Raw genomic sequence first — 19638 nt, 5'->3', positions numbered from 1 at the left:
ATGAACGTTGGTATTTGCAGTCAAACAGAAATCTTGAGCTAGTGGTAGAACTTATTAAATAAGTTGCAGGAAAAGATGTATCACAATGGATATGTCTTTAACGTGAAAAATAGGTTTTGTTCATTGTATTTTAGAAGGAAAAAATCCCATATTGTCAAGATAAATAGATGAAAGTTAGTGCCGAGTTGCATAAAACTTAACTTCAAGTCATTACTGTTTAGTTGTAAGTATCTGAAATCAGAGCTTGATAACCAGAAGACCATTAAAATGTCAAGCATCCTGAGCAGTAGCCACTACTCTGAGGTTTACACTGAAGTGTAAAATTCAACCTCTCATGTTTCCTGTGTGGAGATGCAGTTGTTAAAGATATTTACTGTATTTAAATTTTACAACAATAACTTAACGTACCTAACTGTTAATTACATTTTGCCACCCTGCTGCAACAGTGTGCAAGGCCTTGTAACTGAACATCAGACGTAAGAGCCTTCACTGGGCTCAGCAGGAACTCTTCTCCCAACCTATTTTAATGGCAGCAGCTGCCTCTCTTCTGACAAATGTATTGTTGAGGAGGTGGCTTCACAAGGACGTTTCTCCCACCCTCCCCAGCAGAGCACATGGGGGACACTGAGCCCAGTGTAGGGGTCCCCCTTGGGGACATTGTATTGCAGAGAAAAATGAGACTTGTCCCGGTGACAAACCGGTACCTCTGAGAATTGCATCATGCTTCTGCACTTTGTAATCTGGAAGTGAGAGTAGAGGAATTGCCTCCTTCCTCGCAGCTGGGTCAAATGAGTGCAGCAGAAGCTGGTTGCATTGCTTCCTTAACCACCCATCTGCCTGCAAGCCTGCATCTTCAGTCTAAAGGAGCCTGTGGGGTATCTTAGGTCTTCTTTGCCTCACAGTAAGTCCTGTGTCTGCCAACAGACGTTCACAGCATCAGGGCTTAAGGTATTTATGTATCACTCAAAAGGGAAAAAAAAAGTTCTGCAAATTTTTTGAGGAACCTGGAATCCTTCTTTCTCCTCAGCTTTTTCCAGTTCTGTGTTTCTCTGTCCCATAGGCTTATTTAAATATTTATTTTGCACAATGATGTTGTGAGATGATAGAAGTTAAAAATTTTGACCAGGACCGGAGCAGTTGTATGAAGAGTTACTAAAATAGAGGCCTTTAAACTGCTGTTGTCTTTCCCTCCTAAAATCATTGTGTGTTTACCCACCTCTGCCACTGCTGAAGTACTGAAAAAAGAACCAAAACTAAGTTTGCCTGCTCAGGCAGAGAAGTGAAAAAAAGAGAGTGAAGAAAATGTTGCTTTGTGCACCTGAAGCTATAGTGCTGAGAATCATGGAGATACTAAGACAGAAAGACATTGCTATATACATGAATTGCAAATTATTTGCAAGTATCAGCAAAAGACTTGATTGCAATTGAAATCGGGGAATTCCTGGTCTTTTTGTATACGCAAGAAGTGATTTAGGTTCACAGGTGTAAGTTGCTGATGGCTCTTCAGGGCTGCACCTGGCTTCCTCAGCAGAGCTATGTGGACAGCTGCTCTGAGGAAGCATCTCCCAAAGTTATTTTAGTCGCTGTCTCAACTTTCCAGGCTGTGTCTTTCCATCTGTCTTTGCTAGAATTATAACAGTAGCGTAAGACAGAGGTGCATGCTGTTCCCCTGCAGCTGGGCCTCACCGACCTCAGGCTGGCCACCTGCATTGTACCTTCCTTTCTAGCCGGAGAGCTATCTGAATGCTAACCCAGCCTTCTCGTAAAGATGCACCATAGCTGTCCAGATTTCTCATGGAAGTTTCATGGAAAATAACGCCAAACAAGTGCATTGCAAAGCTGTATGTAATGCATGCTGTGCTTGATTCTCGCTTGCCTCAAACTGCATACTTTCATTGTCACAGGGGCAGAGTAAGATGTAGGAGTGGAAATCGCCACCAACACAAAACCATCGCAGTTTGCACATTGGTGGAAATGACTAAGCAAGGTGCACAGCAACAGCTTTCAGAATGTGGTCTGGAGTTATTAATAGAGCTGTGGTTTTGCTAGGTCAGGAATGGCACAGCTGTTTATTTTTTCTTGTGCTCCAGTGGACCAGTGGAAATAAATGTAGTATATTCTTTTAGTCTTTCTCATAACCTTGTTATTTTTTCACTAGCTGGCATGCATGTCGGGGCTGAATCCTGGGCTCTGCCTTGATACAGCTAATGAAAATTGCCACTCCTATCTGCATCATTAGCCTAATGTTAGTTAATAGTACTTAGTATTTTGCACAGTCACTTGTATCTTCAAAGCACTTAACAGTTATTAACTAATTAATCCTCACAACATGCCTGTGAGTTGGAAGGTAAATAAATATTAACATTCCCCTTTTAGCAAAGAGGGAACCAAATAGGAAGATTAAGTGATTTGCATCACTTAGTGGCCTTAGTGGCAGAGCTGGCAAGAGAACTCCTGTGCTTTAGTGCTTGTGCTTATCCTTCCAGCCACACTGCCTCAGTGTGAATTACAGCTTTTGCAATTATCCTGCGTAGCCATTCCGATGGCTTTAGTACCTTTTCGGATATAAAGTTTAGGTCACATCTGCAGTCTAACTATCATACTGCAGGATGCCCACTGCTGCCAACCTTCCTGTATCACATCACACAAAACGTGGGCAATACCAGGAGGGAGGCTACAACTCCCTTGTACATCCCCCAATAAATCCATGCAAGGCCTATATTTAGAATGAGACTATTGAGAAGAAAAATCCTGAGCCTTCTGGCCAGGCCTGATTAAAATATGTGTAGTACCTGGCCGTTGCTTTTACAGAACAATATTAATTATTTATGCTGCTGTTTCACTAGATGCTGAATCAAAGCTGCAGCACCTGAAAATGGTAAATCTTGCTGTGGAGACGATTCTGTCACTCACACCTGCAGTCTTCAAGGAATATTTGTGAAACTATGAGAATTCTGTCTGATATGCTTAAATATAGTGAATATTTTAAAATGCTGTAAATTATTTTAAGCAGTGTAAATGATTTTTCCTTTAACCAAGGCCCTATACTTTCCCTGGAGCTCCTGTGTTCTGCAAAAATTTCACATCTTAAATGTGATCTTAAGTCACATCTTACTCCAGAGGGCTCTGGGTAAGTTTTTACAACGTCAAAGCCTACAAACAAAACTGTGGTCTATATACAAAAAAATATTTATGATAGTGCACATAAAGAATGCCATTTTTAATGATGTGTAGTTCAAGGCTGAGTTTACACCTTGTCAGCCTGATCTGCTGGAAGAATCATTTCCATCCTTTTACCAGAAGGAAGGTCACTGTAAGGATGCAATGCCTTGGCAATAGCTTTGGCCACACAGTGTCAGGTGGAGCATGAGGATGCGCTCTGGGATCCACTCCAGCAGCTGTGAAGAGCTCGCGTGGCTCAGTCGTAGCCCTTCCCAACCTGAGATGTCCTTCTGTGATTTCCCCACGCTGTAGCCTTTGGAGGTGGTGAAGGCTCGACAATGGCAGCTCTCCGCCACCCAGGGACACCCTGACGGGGGTGACGCTGGAGCGCGATCCTCTTTGCTGGCCGTCTGCCTGACATGGGTACAAGAAATGGGGAAATGTGGCCTTGTCGACTTTCACATCTTTCACTGTGACAGCATTTGGTCTCTTCCTTTTACCTACTCTGAGACACACCCTGGGGCTCTTTCACAGTTGGGACAATTAATACCTTAATTCTGCTGAGCTTTTAAACCTGAATGCAGAGGTACTTGTGTCTTATTCCCCGTGTCCTCGCTGTTTGTACTGGTCTGCAGCGTACGGGCTGAAATGTCCATAGCTGCCATGATGCAGGAGGACCCCAAGCTGTGGGATGAGGAGGTGCCAGGTAGAGGATTCCCATGTCTTCCAGTGTCACCTTATCCTAGTCATCACCACCTGCCTTTACCTGAACTGCTCCTGCTTGTCTTTTTGACATCTGTGAGAGGAATGGCCAGAACAGAGTTCAACATTTTCTTGAGTTATTATCCCTATTTCACACTTGTTAATTGCCTATTAGAGCTGGGTGATCTGCCAGAAAATAGGTTATAGAGACTGGAAGCATAAGTGATTTTATCTTGAGCTTAGCAAAACTTTCAACCAGAGACAAAAGGCAGAGTTAAGGTACTCAGAAAACTTCTTAGTGTCTTCTAAACACTTTATCCCTGTCCTGGCACTGGTGAGGCTACACCTCAAATACCATGTTTGGTTTTGGGCCTCTCACTACAAAAAGGATGTAGAGGTGCTGGAGTATGTCCAGAGATGTGCAACGAGGCTGGTGAAGGGGCTGGAGCACAAGTCTGATGAGGAGCGGCTGAGGGAGCTGGGGCTGCTTAACCTGGAGAGGAGGAGGCTCAGGGGGGACCTGACCGCTCTCTGCAGCCACCTGGAATGAGGCTTAGGCAGGGGGGGGTCCATCCCTTCTCCCAGATAACAAGCGATGGGACAAGGGGAAACAGCCTCCAGTTGCACCAGGGGGAGGTTTAGATCGGATGTTAGGAAACATTTCTTTACCGAAAAGGTGGTCAAGCATTGGAACAGGCTGTCCAGGGAGGTGGTGGAATCATCATCCCTGGAGGTATTTAAAAAATGGGTAGATGGGGCACTTAAGGATGTAGTTTAGTGATGGACTTGGCAGTGTTAGGTAAGTGGTTGGACTTGATCTCAGAGGTCTTTTCTAACCTCAGTGGTTCTCTGATTGTAAACAGAACATTCAGTGTCACACACTGAAAATTCAAACCCCCAAAATCATGATTTTGTTTTGAAAGTGACTACTTTGTTGTAAAAAAACAACATGTAAGGTGTTTTTTATGAAATCCAAGACTTAAAACTTGTTGAGCAACATATTTACTTTAACTCAAAGTGGAATTTTGGGTATTTTTTCCTGTTCTTCTGATAGTAAGAGTACTTTGCATTGAATGAGAATGCTTTGGATCTTTTCATTCATCCCAACTTTTTGGTCATTCAGCCACTAGTCCAAAAACGGTTGCTTGTACATCTTGCCTCTTAGTCCAGTTCTAAGTTCATTTATCGTATGCATCTAGGTGGGATTATTCTGATCTTTTTTGCTCTAATGGTTGCTTTGCTGATGAGCTTTTTTGCTCAGAGCAGTAAAATACCCATCTATTGCTTGTGCCAAATGGTTTCTATATGGTGCCTGCCAAGCAAGCTTTAGGCTCCTTCCCCTGCTAGCTTGGAGATACCTGCCAAGAGCTGGATGAGTGAGGGCCACGTGGTTCCCTCTGGCTGTCCAGAGAAACACTGGGACGTACAGCATGTCTGTAGTGTGATGCACCCACCGTCTTCTCCGTGGGGATTCACTAACTATCGTCTGATGTTGCTCATAGAAACACTTGGAAAGCTAACAAAGCCTGGAAAGGTCCCATGGAATGGTACCTGTATTCCTCCACACAAACCAGAGTTTAAGTGGATATTCAGCTCTCACTGTTTAGACGGTAGTGTGCATTTTAAAATTGCGCTTCAGATCACCATTCCTGTGACTCCCATCGGCATCCTTTGATAGCAAGTGAACCTGTCTGTGCTGCCAGAGGCAGGACAGGGTGTAGAGAAAACAGAGTGGCTTTTTACAAAACGTTCTCCTGATTTTCCACCCAGCTAACATCAGAAAATGCTTTTCTGATTCAAATACATATTTAATATTCTATACTTAAAAATTCTTCCTGCTCTGTTAAGCCAGTGTCACATCTCAATGGAAGCAGGCTTTATGCTGTGTTTTAAGAGTCCACACAGCTGCACTTATAAATGACATCATTTTTCATGAGTAGGTGCTGCAGCAGGATCCTCAGAAACCATGAGCTGAACAGATCGCTTCATTTTCAGCTTAATGAAACTCTTACTATAACTAATAAATTCTTTTTTGTGGATTTTCAGAGGAGCAAAGTGATCCCAATTATCTTTCTTAGCAAGTCATTCCTTTGCCTTAGCAAAGTAGGACAAGTATTTGGCAGGGGCAGCTACGGAGCTGCTGGCAGCACAGGTCAGAGCTGGAGCTGACGAGCTGTGGACATGAGGCTGAAGCAAGATAAAAAAAAAAATTGATTAAAAGGAGTTTTCAAATGTAGGCTTTTGTCTGGAGATTTCTAGGTATGAGAAAGGGGGTGGGAATGAAGTGAGCCTTATGACAGATGACATGGCTGTGGTGTTCAGGTACAGCCTTGCTTTCTGGGACAAAGATTGTCTTTTTCTTGTGTGTTTTTCAGTCTCACGTGAAAAGTCCTCGGCATCAGTCATGGGTAACAAATAACAACAAATTTAGCAAGTGTGCAGTCTGTAGTCAGCACGACACAGCCAGTCTCGCGTCGTGTTTGCCACAGGTGTTGCAAAACTGTGTTTCATGTGGCCATCGGAAGGCGCAGAGTTTCCAAAATGTTCTTTCACTTTTTCTACTTTGATTTTTGACTACATCTGGAAAGGTGAGTGGGTAAGATGCCCTCCACATATTTTATCTTTATCACCTGTAGCGCCTGAAAGTGCGCGCATGGTGGGCACTGCCTTACTGTTTTCCTCACACGAGCAATGGCTGGGGCTGTAATAATCTTTCTTTCACTCTGCCCAAACCCAACTGCTCTCCTTTCGCAGGCACACACTGTTTGGGTGATTATCTGCAGCCAGTCCTCCAGCTTTCCCCGGTTACTGGTATGTTTTGAACAAACACAGATGAGGGGAAGTATGAGACACCACGTTAAAACGCTTCCTGCCCAGTCCCTCAAAGAAAGGTCCTCGTACAAATGCTTGACATACAGATCATATTCGACCTTTGATCATCTGTCATTTTGTTGTAAAAAAGCATGCCATCATTTGCCACCGTTTAAAATAGACCCAAAGGAAGTCAGGGCTTAATCTTAACCTCAAACACATTGAGCCCTGTATTTCCTATCCAGCCATACACCACGCTATCTGGTTTCCTACACTTCAGGCCTGCTAAGTTTAGTTCCTCCCAGTCAGCTGCTAAGAAGGAAGGGAAACCATGTTCACCATGGATAAAGCATTCGTTGTTCACAGCTCTCCCAACCTTTACATATGAAGCAGTAGACAATACAGTTGTGAGGTTTCTTAGTTTATAAAAATATATATATATGTATTGAATTCTTTTGCCTCTTACTATTCATTTGTCCTGTAGGTTCGCACATTTAAATCTTTGATGCCCTGCTTTCTTGGGCTTCTCCAGGAAGAATGTTATTACTTGCATGCTTAGGCATAATCATTTAGCGCTGAGGAACATCATGTGGTTAGACCTTTGCTAAATTCAACATTGGAGTGTTGCGCATTAATTAATATTGTATCAAATCCAGTGCAGTCACTCAGGTCTTTCATCTTAGAAAAGAAATGGATTAGTAGGAATGTGTAACGTACCATATAGGAATTGAGATTGCCTCACCAGGCATCTTTATTTATCATAGAAAGTAGCTGCATAAAATAGCTGCAATGAAACTGACCTATTTTCCTTTTATATCAGTATGATTTCTTGTCCATTTACTTCAGGCAAACAGATTTTTATCACTGAAGGAACTGGCTTTATTTCTTTTTTGGAGGTAGTCTCAGGCCCTGCTATGAAAGCCACAGACCTCTTTCAGTAGCGTGTCTTCTGGGGACCTTAAATATTTATTAACTCAATTGCTTTCCCCCCATCATTTTTAGTAGAATTACAATAATTTTGACCTAACTGTACCCGCTGGGTTATTAGGCCACATCTGGCAGCCCCACACCACAACGTGTGGGTGGTTCAGCATCCAGGAGCTGAAGCTGGCCCTTCAGTCCTGGAGGATTTGGTGAGTCCATACCCTGCTGTACAGCGATCTATTTTCCCAGTGATAGCAGGACATTTCCTGTCAGAATTTTGGTTTTGGATGATTTACAAAACAAAAGTCTTAGCAACATTAGTATCTTTGTGAAACCTACAGGACTGAGAGAGCTCACTCTTTGTCTCACTCTGGTTCTGCTAACTACTGGTTAAATTCCTCCTTTCCCTTGTGTTCACACATCTCCAGCATTTCAAAGCATGGAAGAAAAAAATCTGTCTGATGGAAAGGATTTATAACACTGTTACAAGAGGCAGAAGAGCCTAAGGTTCCATTAGAAGAGGCAAGAGAGGCTGAAGACCTTCCTTTGGTGTGTGCATAGAGATGCTGTATCCCTTTTCTAGAGTTGCATACAGTTTTATCTGTGGTGTTCCGACGTTTCCGTAACATTATATCCTTCCATCCCTGCTTGGTCCTTGCTTTTGAATGGCAGCACTTGTAAATTCAGTTTTGAATTTGGTATCAGAATTCACTTCTCTTAGCAGCTGGGTGAATAAAAACATCCAACTGAACCAGAAGTACAATAGACTTCTCTAAAATATTGATGTATGACAAGGAAAGAAAGGTTAACTTCTTCAAACTCAAAACAGGGTAGGAAGCGCTACCCTGCATTTTTATTTTAATACATGGATGTATCTCATTCCTCCCTGCATAATTACCTAATTGTCTTTTCATTTTACCCATTTTAAAATGGGATAATTCATAAGCTTCAACATTCCCATTTTCAATTATAGGCAAATTGGTCCTGCTGTCTGCATATATTTTTAAAATGAAGCAATTAAATGTGTGAAGGAAAAAGCAAAATGTGAAGTTAGAACACAGCATTGTCCTGCAGATAAGGACAGAAAATGCACAGGATGCACATGTAAAGCGAGTGCTTACCAAAAAAATTGTCTGGAGCATGTAATTGAGTTTATGTAATCCAGTGATGGAGACAGAAGAGCCTGACTACTGCTGTATTAGTCTGCTCAGAGATGGCTGAAAATATAAGATAAAATACCTGGATGCTAATGGCTCCAGAAAACTTCTGTAACACTGTTTTTGGTCAGTCAGGACTGGTTAATACAAAGGAGCCAAAGGAGACTTCTATGATGAGGCAGCTCCTAATACACTGAATAACCCTGGCAAGTAGTCACCAAACTGACTGTGATACCAAATGGGAGTGGGGTTATATTTGTCTGATTATTTGCACAAGTGTTGGGATTTGTTATCTGCCATCTTCAGCTGGTGCGCATGTAGCTCATCTCGCTGGTTTTAAGGCAAAGTACATTAGTACTCCGCCTAGTGAAGGATGAGTAAGTAGCCTGCGTTAAGGAGCTTTAATAAATGTTTGCTCCAGGCCCAGCTGTGTTGGTAGCAACATCTTAATGATGCTTCCCAATTACTGTAGACTTGGAGAACCAAGCATAATTCCAAAGGTAACGTACTACGTGCAAATGTAAGTTTGCAGCAGTAAGACCTTTTTTTTTTTTTATCAGGAACCTTAAAATTTTATTTGTATTTCACTTAATAGGTTCAGAAACAGACACCATTCTCTGGAAAAAAACAATCAGCAGGAAAGTCTAACTCCGTCCTTTTGTCTGTCATGTGTTGAGCAAATGGTGCTGACACCAGGAAATGTGCAGCACTTGACACGTGCGTTTTGTAAGTGCATGGATGCAGCCAGCAGGCATTGCATACAGTCAGCGCTTTGGAGTGCTGACAGCATCCTGACAGATAGTCGTAGTGGACTGAAAAGAGGATAAATGACTATAAAAAGCATATAATTACATTTTTATGTGCATAAATATGTACATTAGTGAAGACTTCAAAAAATTACCATCTATCACAGGCTAATGTATTATTTAAGCAACTTTTTGAGGTGTAAATAAATTTTAAACTATTTTAAGAATGCAGTATTTTTTAGGATGATAGTTCAGACTTTGAAGGTACCCGTGGTTGGGTGGAGGAGCTGTGCAGGCTGGCTGGCAAGTTATTGCTTTTGCAACTGCTGTCCCCTTTGTAACAGGAGACCAGAGTGGTGTCCTCTGCCCACAAACGGAGGGGCAGTTTGGCAAAGTGGAGCAGAAAGAGACTCCTGGGCATGGCCACGAGTTATGTGACTCCCTGGAGAGGTGGGGTGAGGTGAGAGAGTAATGAAGGGAAGGGGCTGGTGATTCGTGGCCATCTAAGGAGACAGCCTGATGGCAGACAACGTATTGGAGGGAGATGCTAGGAATAGCCACGTAACATGGCAAGCTTAGCCTCATCCAGCTCAGGTGTGGGTGCGTGGCCAGCCAGGATGGGCAGACCCTTTGCTGTCAGAACCAGGCCGTGTTTACACAAATGCCCCGCTGCTCAGGTACTCCTGTAGGGAAAAATACAGGCGGAGACTGTAGGGTCCCCAGGACAGCATGTCCAGCAGCCACCCATGAGGCAGAGCAGCCTGGCCAGCGGGTGACCCAGGCGGTGGCAAAGTACCTGGTCTGGTTCCATGGGGAGGCAAGCACGCAGCAAGCTGGTATAAAACGGCTCTGGCTGAGAGAACAGATTTCCAAAACGGCGTCTAGGAAAAATCTCTGTGTATAAATCAGTTTATCCAGGAGCTTTAGGAGAATGCTGAATGTTGGGTTTCTGGAGATATCAGCTCCTGCCTCTGCTCTTCTGCTCACGGCTCAGGTCTCACTCTTCTTCCCAGGTCCTTCAGCCATTCTCCACATTGCTCCGCTATATGAGGAGAGGAAAATCCCATGTCAAGATGCCTTAACCATCATCTCATCATCTACACCCTCCTTGGGAACTTGACCTGGTTGTCTAATGCAGCTGCAAGTGGGCTGGAGTGAGCCAGGGCCTCTGCCCCACTGAGCCCCCTTCCAGTTTTGCCGCTTCCTGTGACCTTTATGCTTCGGTTGGGGTTTGCACCCTGCCTGTGGGCAGGAGTGAGCCAGGGCAGCAGCCAGCTCACCGCATGGGTGGCATGAGGATTCGCCTCTGGGACTCTAGCACTCAAGGGGATCCTTGCAGAGATCGCAAAGAGTAACCTTGAGAGATGAAAAGAGCACGGTAAGAGTTTTTTGAGACCTCCGTAGGGAGTGATGCGGAACATTTATGTGTGTAGAGCATCTAGCTATCCATTAGGAAAAAGAACATGAATGAACTTTGATGGCAGGGCAACATTCCCGACATTACACTGATGAGTTACTGTGCACATTGCATGACATCCGTGCAGAACCTTGAGCAATGGATGACTAAGTATCATCTGATTCTCTGTTATTATAAAGTAGGTGATGTGCGTGTTTCACTAAGGAAGGAAATGATGAAATTGGGGCTACATACGTGGAAAGAACTCCATTTCAAAACCCTTCTTTCCTTTTCAAGGCAAGGAAGTCACTGCTAACAACTTCAGGTGGGGCTGGAAAAAGCCAAAATGATAAGAAAGTTTTTTTTGCTTTAATGTTTTTTTGGACTTACGATAGTGAGATAGTGATAGAAATTTTATTGTGCGTGTTTCCAGGTTAAAGCTATGGAGCAGGCAGAAGATTTCTTGCTGCCTTTACTAAGAATTGGGTAACTTCTTGAACTCAGACGCGTGCCTGGTTGTGCTCTGAATTTAGAAATCAAGCATTGCTCCCAGCAATGACTTTTTAAAAAATTGATTTTCTTAATGTAAATCATCTTCTAAGGTGACCTCGGGTGAGGCAAATCAATACAAGACTGCTGAAAGCAGCACTTGCTCTCAGCAGAAATCCCGACGCCAGAGTTGGGTGGCCCCAGCCAACGCCAGCCCCATGGCAGCCCTGCCCGCACCCGAGCCCAGCCGCTCGTCCTGGCCCCAGGGAGCTGCTGGCCCCTGGCACCCTCATGTGCAAGTAGGTAACACGGAGGGGGATTCGGACCCACGGAGGTCCTTTGGTTCTACCAAAGCAGCAGGCTCTAAGGGAGACGCTGCTGATCTTCAGCTTGCTGGACTGTTTTGTGAGACGGGCTCACTGGGACCCCCTGGACAGGAATAATGGTCTTCGATTAGTCTGTAGCATCCCCGGAATCCAGGGGATTGCAGGCTGAGCAGTCTAGCTCAGGCAGTGCTCCGAGAACGAAGCACAGCCACTGCTCACTAAAGGTTACTGCTTTCTGTTGTTTTAAATATGCACGGGGAGAAGAGCAGCTTTTGCTACTTTAATGCTGCCGTGATCATATTTGCAGGCTTAACTTCTTCATGACTTTAAATATTCCTGTGAAAAGCACAGGAAATAACAGAAATGCAAAATAAACTCATGAAACTCGATAGCCTGTGCATCACTGTAATTTCCATTATTTCCTGGGTTTGACTAGCTGAGAAATACTGCAGGAAATGCTTTTTCTTGTGGTATTTTTGCTTCTTCCCCCAGCAGAGTGGAAGCATTACACAATGGCACGTGAAAATGAGAGAGGGACCGCCGCCGCCGGTGGGCCAGGTCATGGGATTTCTGCTTTCCATAGCCATTCCCAGCTGAGCAGCAGAGGGGCGAGGGCCGGTGTGGCAGCGCTCGCCAGCTCTCGGCACCGGGAATGCCTGGTCCCCTTTGGGAAGGGTGGCAGGGGTGCTGGAGGGTGGGCTGTGGGCAGGCACACAGCTGGCAGCAGGGCACTGGCATCACTTCTCTCTCCTCGTTACTCAGTGCCTGCAGAGAAACTCATCAACCCGAGGTGTCGCTTTGCAGCTTTAGGCCAATTTTTGCTGTATCTGAATGAATCTGCCCCACACCCACATACAGCTTAATAACCACCCAGGAGGTTCAGCCAATTCCTTGTGCATACTTCATCATTTTGAGACATTTTGAGATCTCATTTAGAGATGTGAAATGCCTGCAACCTTCCTTCACCTAGGCTGCACACTGGCCAGTCAACGTTCAGTCTGGTGAACCAGAGAATATGCATTAGATCCTGCATTAAAGCTCTGCTGATAACATTATACTTATTAAATAATACAAACATTTTTCCTGTTTGCCAAACAGTGGGGATCCCTAGTGCACACTGGGGAGGCATGAACTATAAAAGCCTCTATTCTTTTTTAATTAGGCCATATCTAATTAAAATTATTGCCTGCCATTACTAACATTTATAAAGTATTTTCCAACTCAGCATGACTCATGGGGCTGTATGGAGACAGATTGCACTGCAATCTATTTGGGATGTGTTTGCCCGTGCTGTGCAATTGTCCTTTATCATCATAGGCAGGCAGTGTTTGTCTGAATTATTATTTAGCACGTCCTGCCAGCCATCCAGGCCTCTACCGTTCCTCTTATAAATTAACTGATTAGCCTGTTTTGCATACATATGAAATCTGGGTTTGCAATCCAGTCTGGGGCTCTGAACAGACAAATTAATTTGAAGGCAGAAGCAGGGCTGTCCCTAGAAGTCGCTGACGGGGAGTTTAACAGCTTGAGATGGCAGGCTAGTTCAGTAGTCAGCAGTTGCCGTCAATGTGGAAACACTTGCCGTCTTTCTATCGATCTGGGTGGGAATGGGAACCATTGCACGTGCTTCCAGCAGCCCACTCAGGCTCGGCCCAGAAGGAGCGACTGTTTTGGAGGGAAGCAAAGACCTTGGCCATTAAATGGTGTAGGATGCCATAGGCAACCCCACTAAAATCAAAGTCAGCTGCAAAATCTGCTGGCGAGGAGCCAGGCATTCCCTCTGAGGACAGAGCAACCATAAGCCAGTCTGGAGTGATGGGAAGAGGTAATGGGCTCTGGTGGTCGGAGGTTTTACCCACATTTGCCTGAGGAATAGAAGCATGGCTGAAGAGAGCTTGAGGTGCAGCAAAGTGTGCCCTGGGGGGCAAGCAGCCCAGGGGGGGCACTGGCCCGGGGAGGAACTGGCTGGGCAGTTTGTGCAGGGCAGGGGGGCTTGCAGGGGCTGTGCGGGGGCCGGGGGGATGCCCAGCACTCAGGCGAGCGTGGGGATCTGCCCATGGAGCTGAGGGTGGTTGCTGTGAGTCATGCAGAGGGCCTGGAGACAGCGTGCTGGTTTGGAGGGATCTTGGCTTGAAACGTGCAAAGTAACGCTGGAGTGCGTGGAAACCCCAGATTTTCAGGCTGAGCGCTGAGCTCCCAGGCATGGAGGACTGAGGTTTTGTAGGCTGTAGGGTTTAGAGCAGCAGCTCAAAGGGGTCAGACATCTCTGCTCGGGAGGTATGTCCGCACTGGAAGGACGGCATGGAGCGGAGCAGGACAAGCCCCCATGAGAGCCCTTGCTCGTGAGGTGATGCAGGCAGCAAAGCAGTGCTTCTGCTGGGGGACGTGCGGGGCTGCTCCCCTTCCCTCCCAGGCCACTGCTTCATTCCTCCCCGTGTAACCCTCCAGCTTTTGGCTGCCTCGGTGGTGTTACAGCACAGTCGGTACCAAAGTTGGAAGATGTGAGGGATGAGAAGTGGGTGAGGACACAGCAGGATGCTGAGTGAGGAGATAAAATAGCAGTGGCGGTCGCTGAGGGAGCAACTTAAAGTAAAAGGCTCAGCTCTGCAAATTACAGCTTGTATGGGTGAGCTGAGCTGTTGCTGTTTCAGTGCAAGGTTTACAATCATATTTCAGCTATGTTCTCTTTCACTTTCACAGCTAGTATTTTTGGTAAGTTTTTCTCCCGAGGGTTATTATGGTGTGTAAAATATAGGTATGATGCTATCGTCTTTCCTCTAAGTCAGTACATCCCAAGTAAGACATAACACAACATGGAATGAGGTTAAAATTAAAATTTTGCCATATAAATTTAGGGGTTTAGTATAGGCTTGCCCATCTGAAATTATAGCAACTTTACTCTGAACGCTGTATCTAATACAAAGTAAGATGTAATACCTGCTCTGTGAACTAATAATCTAAGAGGCGGTGCCTTTAAAAAAATAGGTAATATTTTCAGCTGTACTTTAGAGATGAGGAACTGGGACACAGAGAATCAGATTACTCCCATGTCATGCAGACTAGGAATTAACACGTGTCTTGAATATCCAGTTTTGTCTTAACCACAAAAACAAATTTTCTCTCTGAGTAGGGATGGTTTGTTCTGGATTGTAAAACTCCTAAATGGAGTTCTAAAATAATTTAAAACTCTTGCTGGGTTATGCTTGCTCCCTAGATGCTTGGACAACTAGCTTTATGACTGCATCCTTTTCTTCTTCCGCTGTGGATCAAAATAGAAATTTTCTTAACTCATGCAGAACGATCTTTGCTATGAGTACTTCTTTTCTTCATTGTACCTTGAAGAACAGTTGCATGCATGATCTGTATATGAGCTTTGCACTATTTCTGGTGGTAAACCAGCAATAATAAAACCACCTGGCTCTTTCTCCTGGAGAAAAACACTGTGGTAATTAATATGAATGCAATTATTCATCAGCTGCCACTCCATTGACTTTTATGGGTCATTCTTGTGCTTTTTTTATTTCTTTTTAATTACGGCAGGGAAAGAAGCAGCTGAGGTCGTGCATGGGACGGGGCTAGTGGTTGCCAGCTAACAGGGATGAGCTTTGGAGTCATCTTTTCCTGTCACAGAACACAAAACAAGTCAACGATCCCACAGCCAGGTTAGGTCCTGCTGCCGTGGCTGACAGGTCGTTTTCCTCCCTTGAGCTGCTGGAGCTGCAGTCGGAGGTGCTGCCGTGCTGAGCTGCTGCTGAGCCGTGGCTGAGCCATCAGGATTGCCGTGCTCATGTCCCACTGGAAGCCTGGTCTTCCTTCAAGTTTAGGAATGTGTTAAAGGCACCTCGAGAGCTGAAAGCGGCATCCTGGGCAGATTTACCAGCAGAAAGCATCAGGTCAGATTGCCTGGATCCCAGTGCCTTTTCAGCAATTTGTTTCTAATTTCCTAATATGACAGTATTATTCTGGATACTTGAACTTCTCACAGGAAAAGCTTTGGGAGGAGCGTGTTAAAATGAAATCAGAGGGTAACAAGTTTATACTCGTTTCTTCTGCTCTTTCCCCTGCACGGCTGGAAGAGACAGGAAATTGAGTGAGACAGACCTTTGGGCTGAGGTAAAAAGGTCGCTTGCCTCTTTGCATCTCAGAAAACCAAGCTCCCTCGTACCTGAAGCGGGGTAGCACTGCTTACCCTCCATCGCTCGCCCGCGTGGTGTCTGGGTTTGCTTTTCTTCCTGAGCTGAACGTGCAGGTTCAATGAGAGCTCATACACCAAAGCACAGCAGAGAATGGTAAACCTGCCTGTTTGGTTTCATCTGGTTTCACCGGTTTGCAGTTAGTTTAAAAACTCTTTTCAGCCTGAAACAGCACCTTATAGCAGAGAAGGTACTCTTCGGTGCCCTCGTACGCAAAATGGTCGCAGCTCTTCCAAAGGAAGAAACCCAGCTCACCTTTCCCCCAGCTCTGGTCTTCCCTGGCAGCACTGGAAAGATGGACCTGCCTTAGTCTGCCTGGGCTTTGGCCAAAACAATCTGCATCTGAAAGGGAAATACTGCCAGAGCAGTTAAATTTAGCCTTATTAATTATTCCTGGCAGCTCACACAGCATCAATTAAGCAAGAATTTACATTCCCCAACGATTTTAGCATAATTTTCACTTACAATCTGTTTTAAGTCCTAAATATGCAATCTGTCTATTAGAAGATGGTTGCTTCCTCAAATAATTTACATTCATATTATTTCATGAATGAAAGGAAAGGATTTCTTTACTGTAAGATATCATTGTTGGTATATGTACTTTTAGCTTGTTTTTTTTCTCAGCTTTACACATGCTATCTTTTGTCTGGCTGCTTTTGTTTACCTACTGCCAAACTCTAGAGACCCTTTAACCCTAGCTGCCTATTTGTCAGAGTTAACACAGGAGAAAATGGGGGGTGGGGGTGGGGGGTGGGCGGTGTTGTAGGGTTTTTTTGTTTTCCAAAGTGAGGAGTACAGCTGGACTGCAGGCAGGTATTGCTGTGTAACCACTCTTTAGACTTGTACCAGGAGCAGGACAGCAATTGGAATGCGGGTAGGTAAGAGGAGCTTATGCAGAAGTGTAGTGCTGCCCTTGCTTGCTGTTAACCCTGCTGGGAGATGGGTGCTGCCTGCATGACAAATGGTGTACCATGCAAAGCTGGTCAGCAGCAGAGCTGTGTTGTCACCTTGTCCTGTGGCATGGACCCGGGCTGTGTGTCAGCCTTATGCCCTGGGTGAGGGCAGGGGCCGCACCAGCTGTATGCTCAGGCAATGGCTTTTTCCACGGGTGAAAGATGCCTGAGTGGCATTTCTGTGGTGGACATTTCCATTACATCTAATACCAGCGCTGAAGGAATTTCTGTAGTGGCATCCATAGCGGAACTGAGTGTTGGGGATCAATGAACGTACTGAAAGCAGGACGGGTGCTGTGTTATAGCATCATGACATTGTATTATTGCCATGGAAAGTAATGTGATGATCAATGAAAATAATTCAGGTAGCTAATTCTCCTTCCTTCCATGCACTGTCTTGTATTGAACTGATAGTAATAATATTAAGCTTCTATTCTTGTCAGTGATAAAAGCAGGTCTCTGTAAGCCGGTTCAGCCATAAAAAGGGTAAACGTCTGTGCGCAGTAACTGAGCAGATGAGTAAAAGGAGCCCTCTGAGCTCAAAGTCTAATAATAATGTTTAAGAGGGTTTTGCTACAGTCAGTGTTCAGAGCAGGATTGCTGCTGCGCTTGAAGTTAGGCACTCACATATGCTCTCTGTGTTTGCCAGCACATTAACGCAGGGACAGTATCAACTTGTGAAAAGCACCATATTCTTTATAGCATTTTATAAATCATCAGAACTTCCAGACATAGAAGGACTAACAATTTTTTATGAGATACAAAGAAAATTGCTATCCAGGGATCTGCTGGCTGAGGCGATGAGGCATGCAAACCTGTTCTGGAGACATCAAACCTATGGGCTTTTGCAAACACCAAATACCTTGTAGTATGGATGTAACACATTCCTGTGCTACAGTTTGTATCATAATTGCATTGGTAGTTGTAATAGCTCAGTGGGTGTAACTGTGAAGTAAATATAAATTTGTGTCTTCTGTGAATAGGTAAAGCATGCGTTGAAAGACAGAAGCAGATGTTTCACATTGCTTAATAAACACATTCCAAGCTGCACTTCTTCAATCTCTACATCCACCCCAAGAGATTCAAAGTGTAATGTCTGTTTGTAAACATGATCAGGTGTCAGTCAGCGAAAGGAAAAGAGTGCAGTATGAAATAGTAAATTGCATATTTATATGCTCATCTACCATAATATACTGAGTCTGGGAAGAATTTTACCTAGAAAAATCATCACAATGTCTTACAAAGGAGCATCATACCTCTTTCTGTTCATGACGAGCTCCTAGGTTATTTCTCTGTGGAAAATATACAAATGTAACACTAATTTCCTTTGTAGTCATACCTGCCACCCCTTATTCCTACTGATCATCTTTCTGATGGTAACTAACATAAAGTAAGAGCTAGTATCTCCCAAGAAGCACTTCCTTTGTCTTCATCAATAAATTCATTTAAATATCCACAAATACATAAATATCCACCATAACAGTAAATTATCTCCCTAAATTCAAACCAAGAACATTTTATTCCTAATGTTTTGAGTGCTCCTTTATCAAAGAAGCTGATTCTCTACCGGTGTAGCTGGTTTTGCTTGCGCAGAGGCTGCGTACACCGTTCTGCGCCCATTCTGCTTTAGCAGCCTGTGAAATGTCCAGTGGTACCCAGAGGGATGGGTTTCTAGGGTCAGAAGGGGCAGGAATTAAATTATCTTGAGAATTTGCAGCCTTGCTTCGAAACATTAACTAACTTTGGCAATAAGAGTGGCCAAAAAGAACCCCGCTTGTCTTTTTTGACCAGCACTTTAAAACTATGTGTGGTCAACATGGGGAAAGGCAGCTTTCAGCAGTAGTCTCCTTGAGCAGTCCTTAGCACTGTAGCTGAAAATGTCATGGGAAGTTTTTTGGTTGCAGGTTATTACCTAAGTTTGTTACTATTGTTCCCTACTGAATCAGTGGGCTTTTAGAGCTGAGGATTGCAGCAAGAAAAGGGAAAGTGATCCCCGTTTCATACTCAACATTATACTTGGCAGGGCTGAACAATGCCAGAAACATCCTGAATACACACAATGAGCAAGGGCTGGAAATAGGTTGTCACTCATGCTTCAGGCAGATCATGTGTCAAGGATGCAGTCAGCTCACGTGCAAAAGGACAAAAGCGTCCCTGGCTCCCCTGCAAATTCAGCTGAGGAAGGATGCTGTCACGCACCAGTAAAAACTGCCTGTGCCCTAACAGATAGTGGACAAACCCTTATCTCTGAGCTCATTGCCTGGTATTTCATTTAAATATTTTCAATTTCCATTTATTTACTTTACGTTAGAATAATTATTTTAGGCATTGACTATCCAAATGGCATTTTACTTGAATGGAGTACACTTGCATGGCACTTTCAATCTTCCCCTTCCACAGCTGTTTCCAGAGGTTTCTGTGTCTTTTGATTTTTGAGAAGTCCTGAGTTGAACTTCTCTATTTCATTTTTAAATAAATACCTGGTGGTCGTCATCCGTTGTGTTTAGGACTCAAGGGCAATACTGCTGAAGTGAGATCACTGATCATTGAACACTGATTGGCTTCCAGACAGCACACACTGCGCTGATGTGAGTTATGTAGCGCCTCATACTAATAGTGTTCTTTGGCATAAAATGTGATCACTACAAGAATTCAAATAATCTTTTCTTTATTTTCAACATGAACTTTGATTCATAAGTGGAACGCTTCCCTGCGGCAATCTTGTAAAGCTGAAGAAGCCTTGCTGTGAACTCATATGATGAAAGCCAGGCTTATTGTA

This window comes from Falco biarmicus, chromosome 11 (assembly GCF_023638135.1).
Source record: "Falco biarmicus isolate bFalBia1 chromosome 11, bFalBia1.pri, whole genome shotgun sequence".
NCBI lineage: Eukaryota > Metazoa > Chordata > Aves > Falconiformes > Falconidae > Falco > Falco biarmicus.
Note: the sequence above shows the minus strand (reverse complement) of the source record.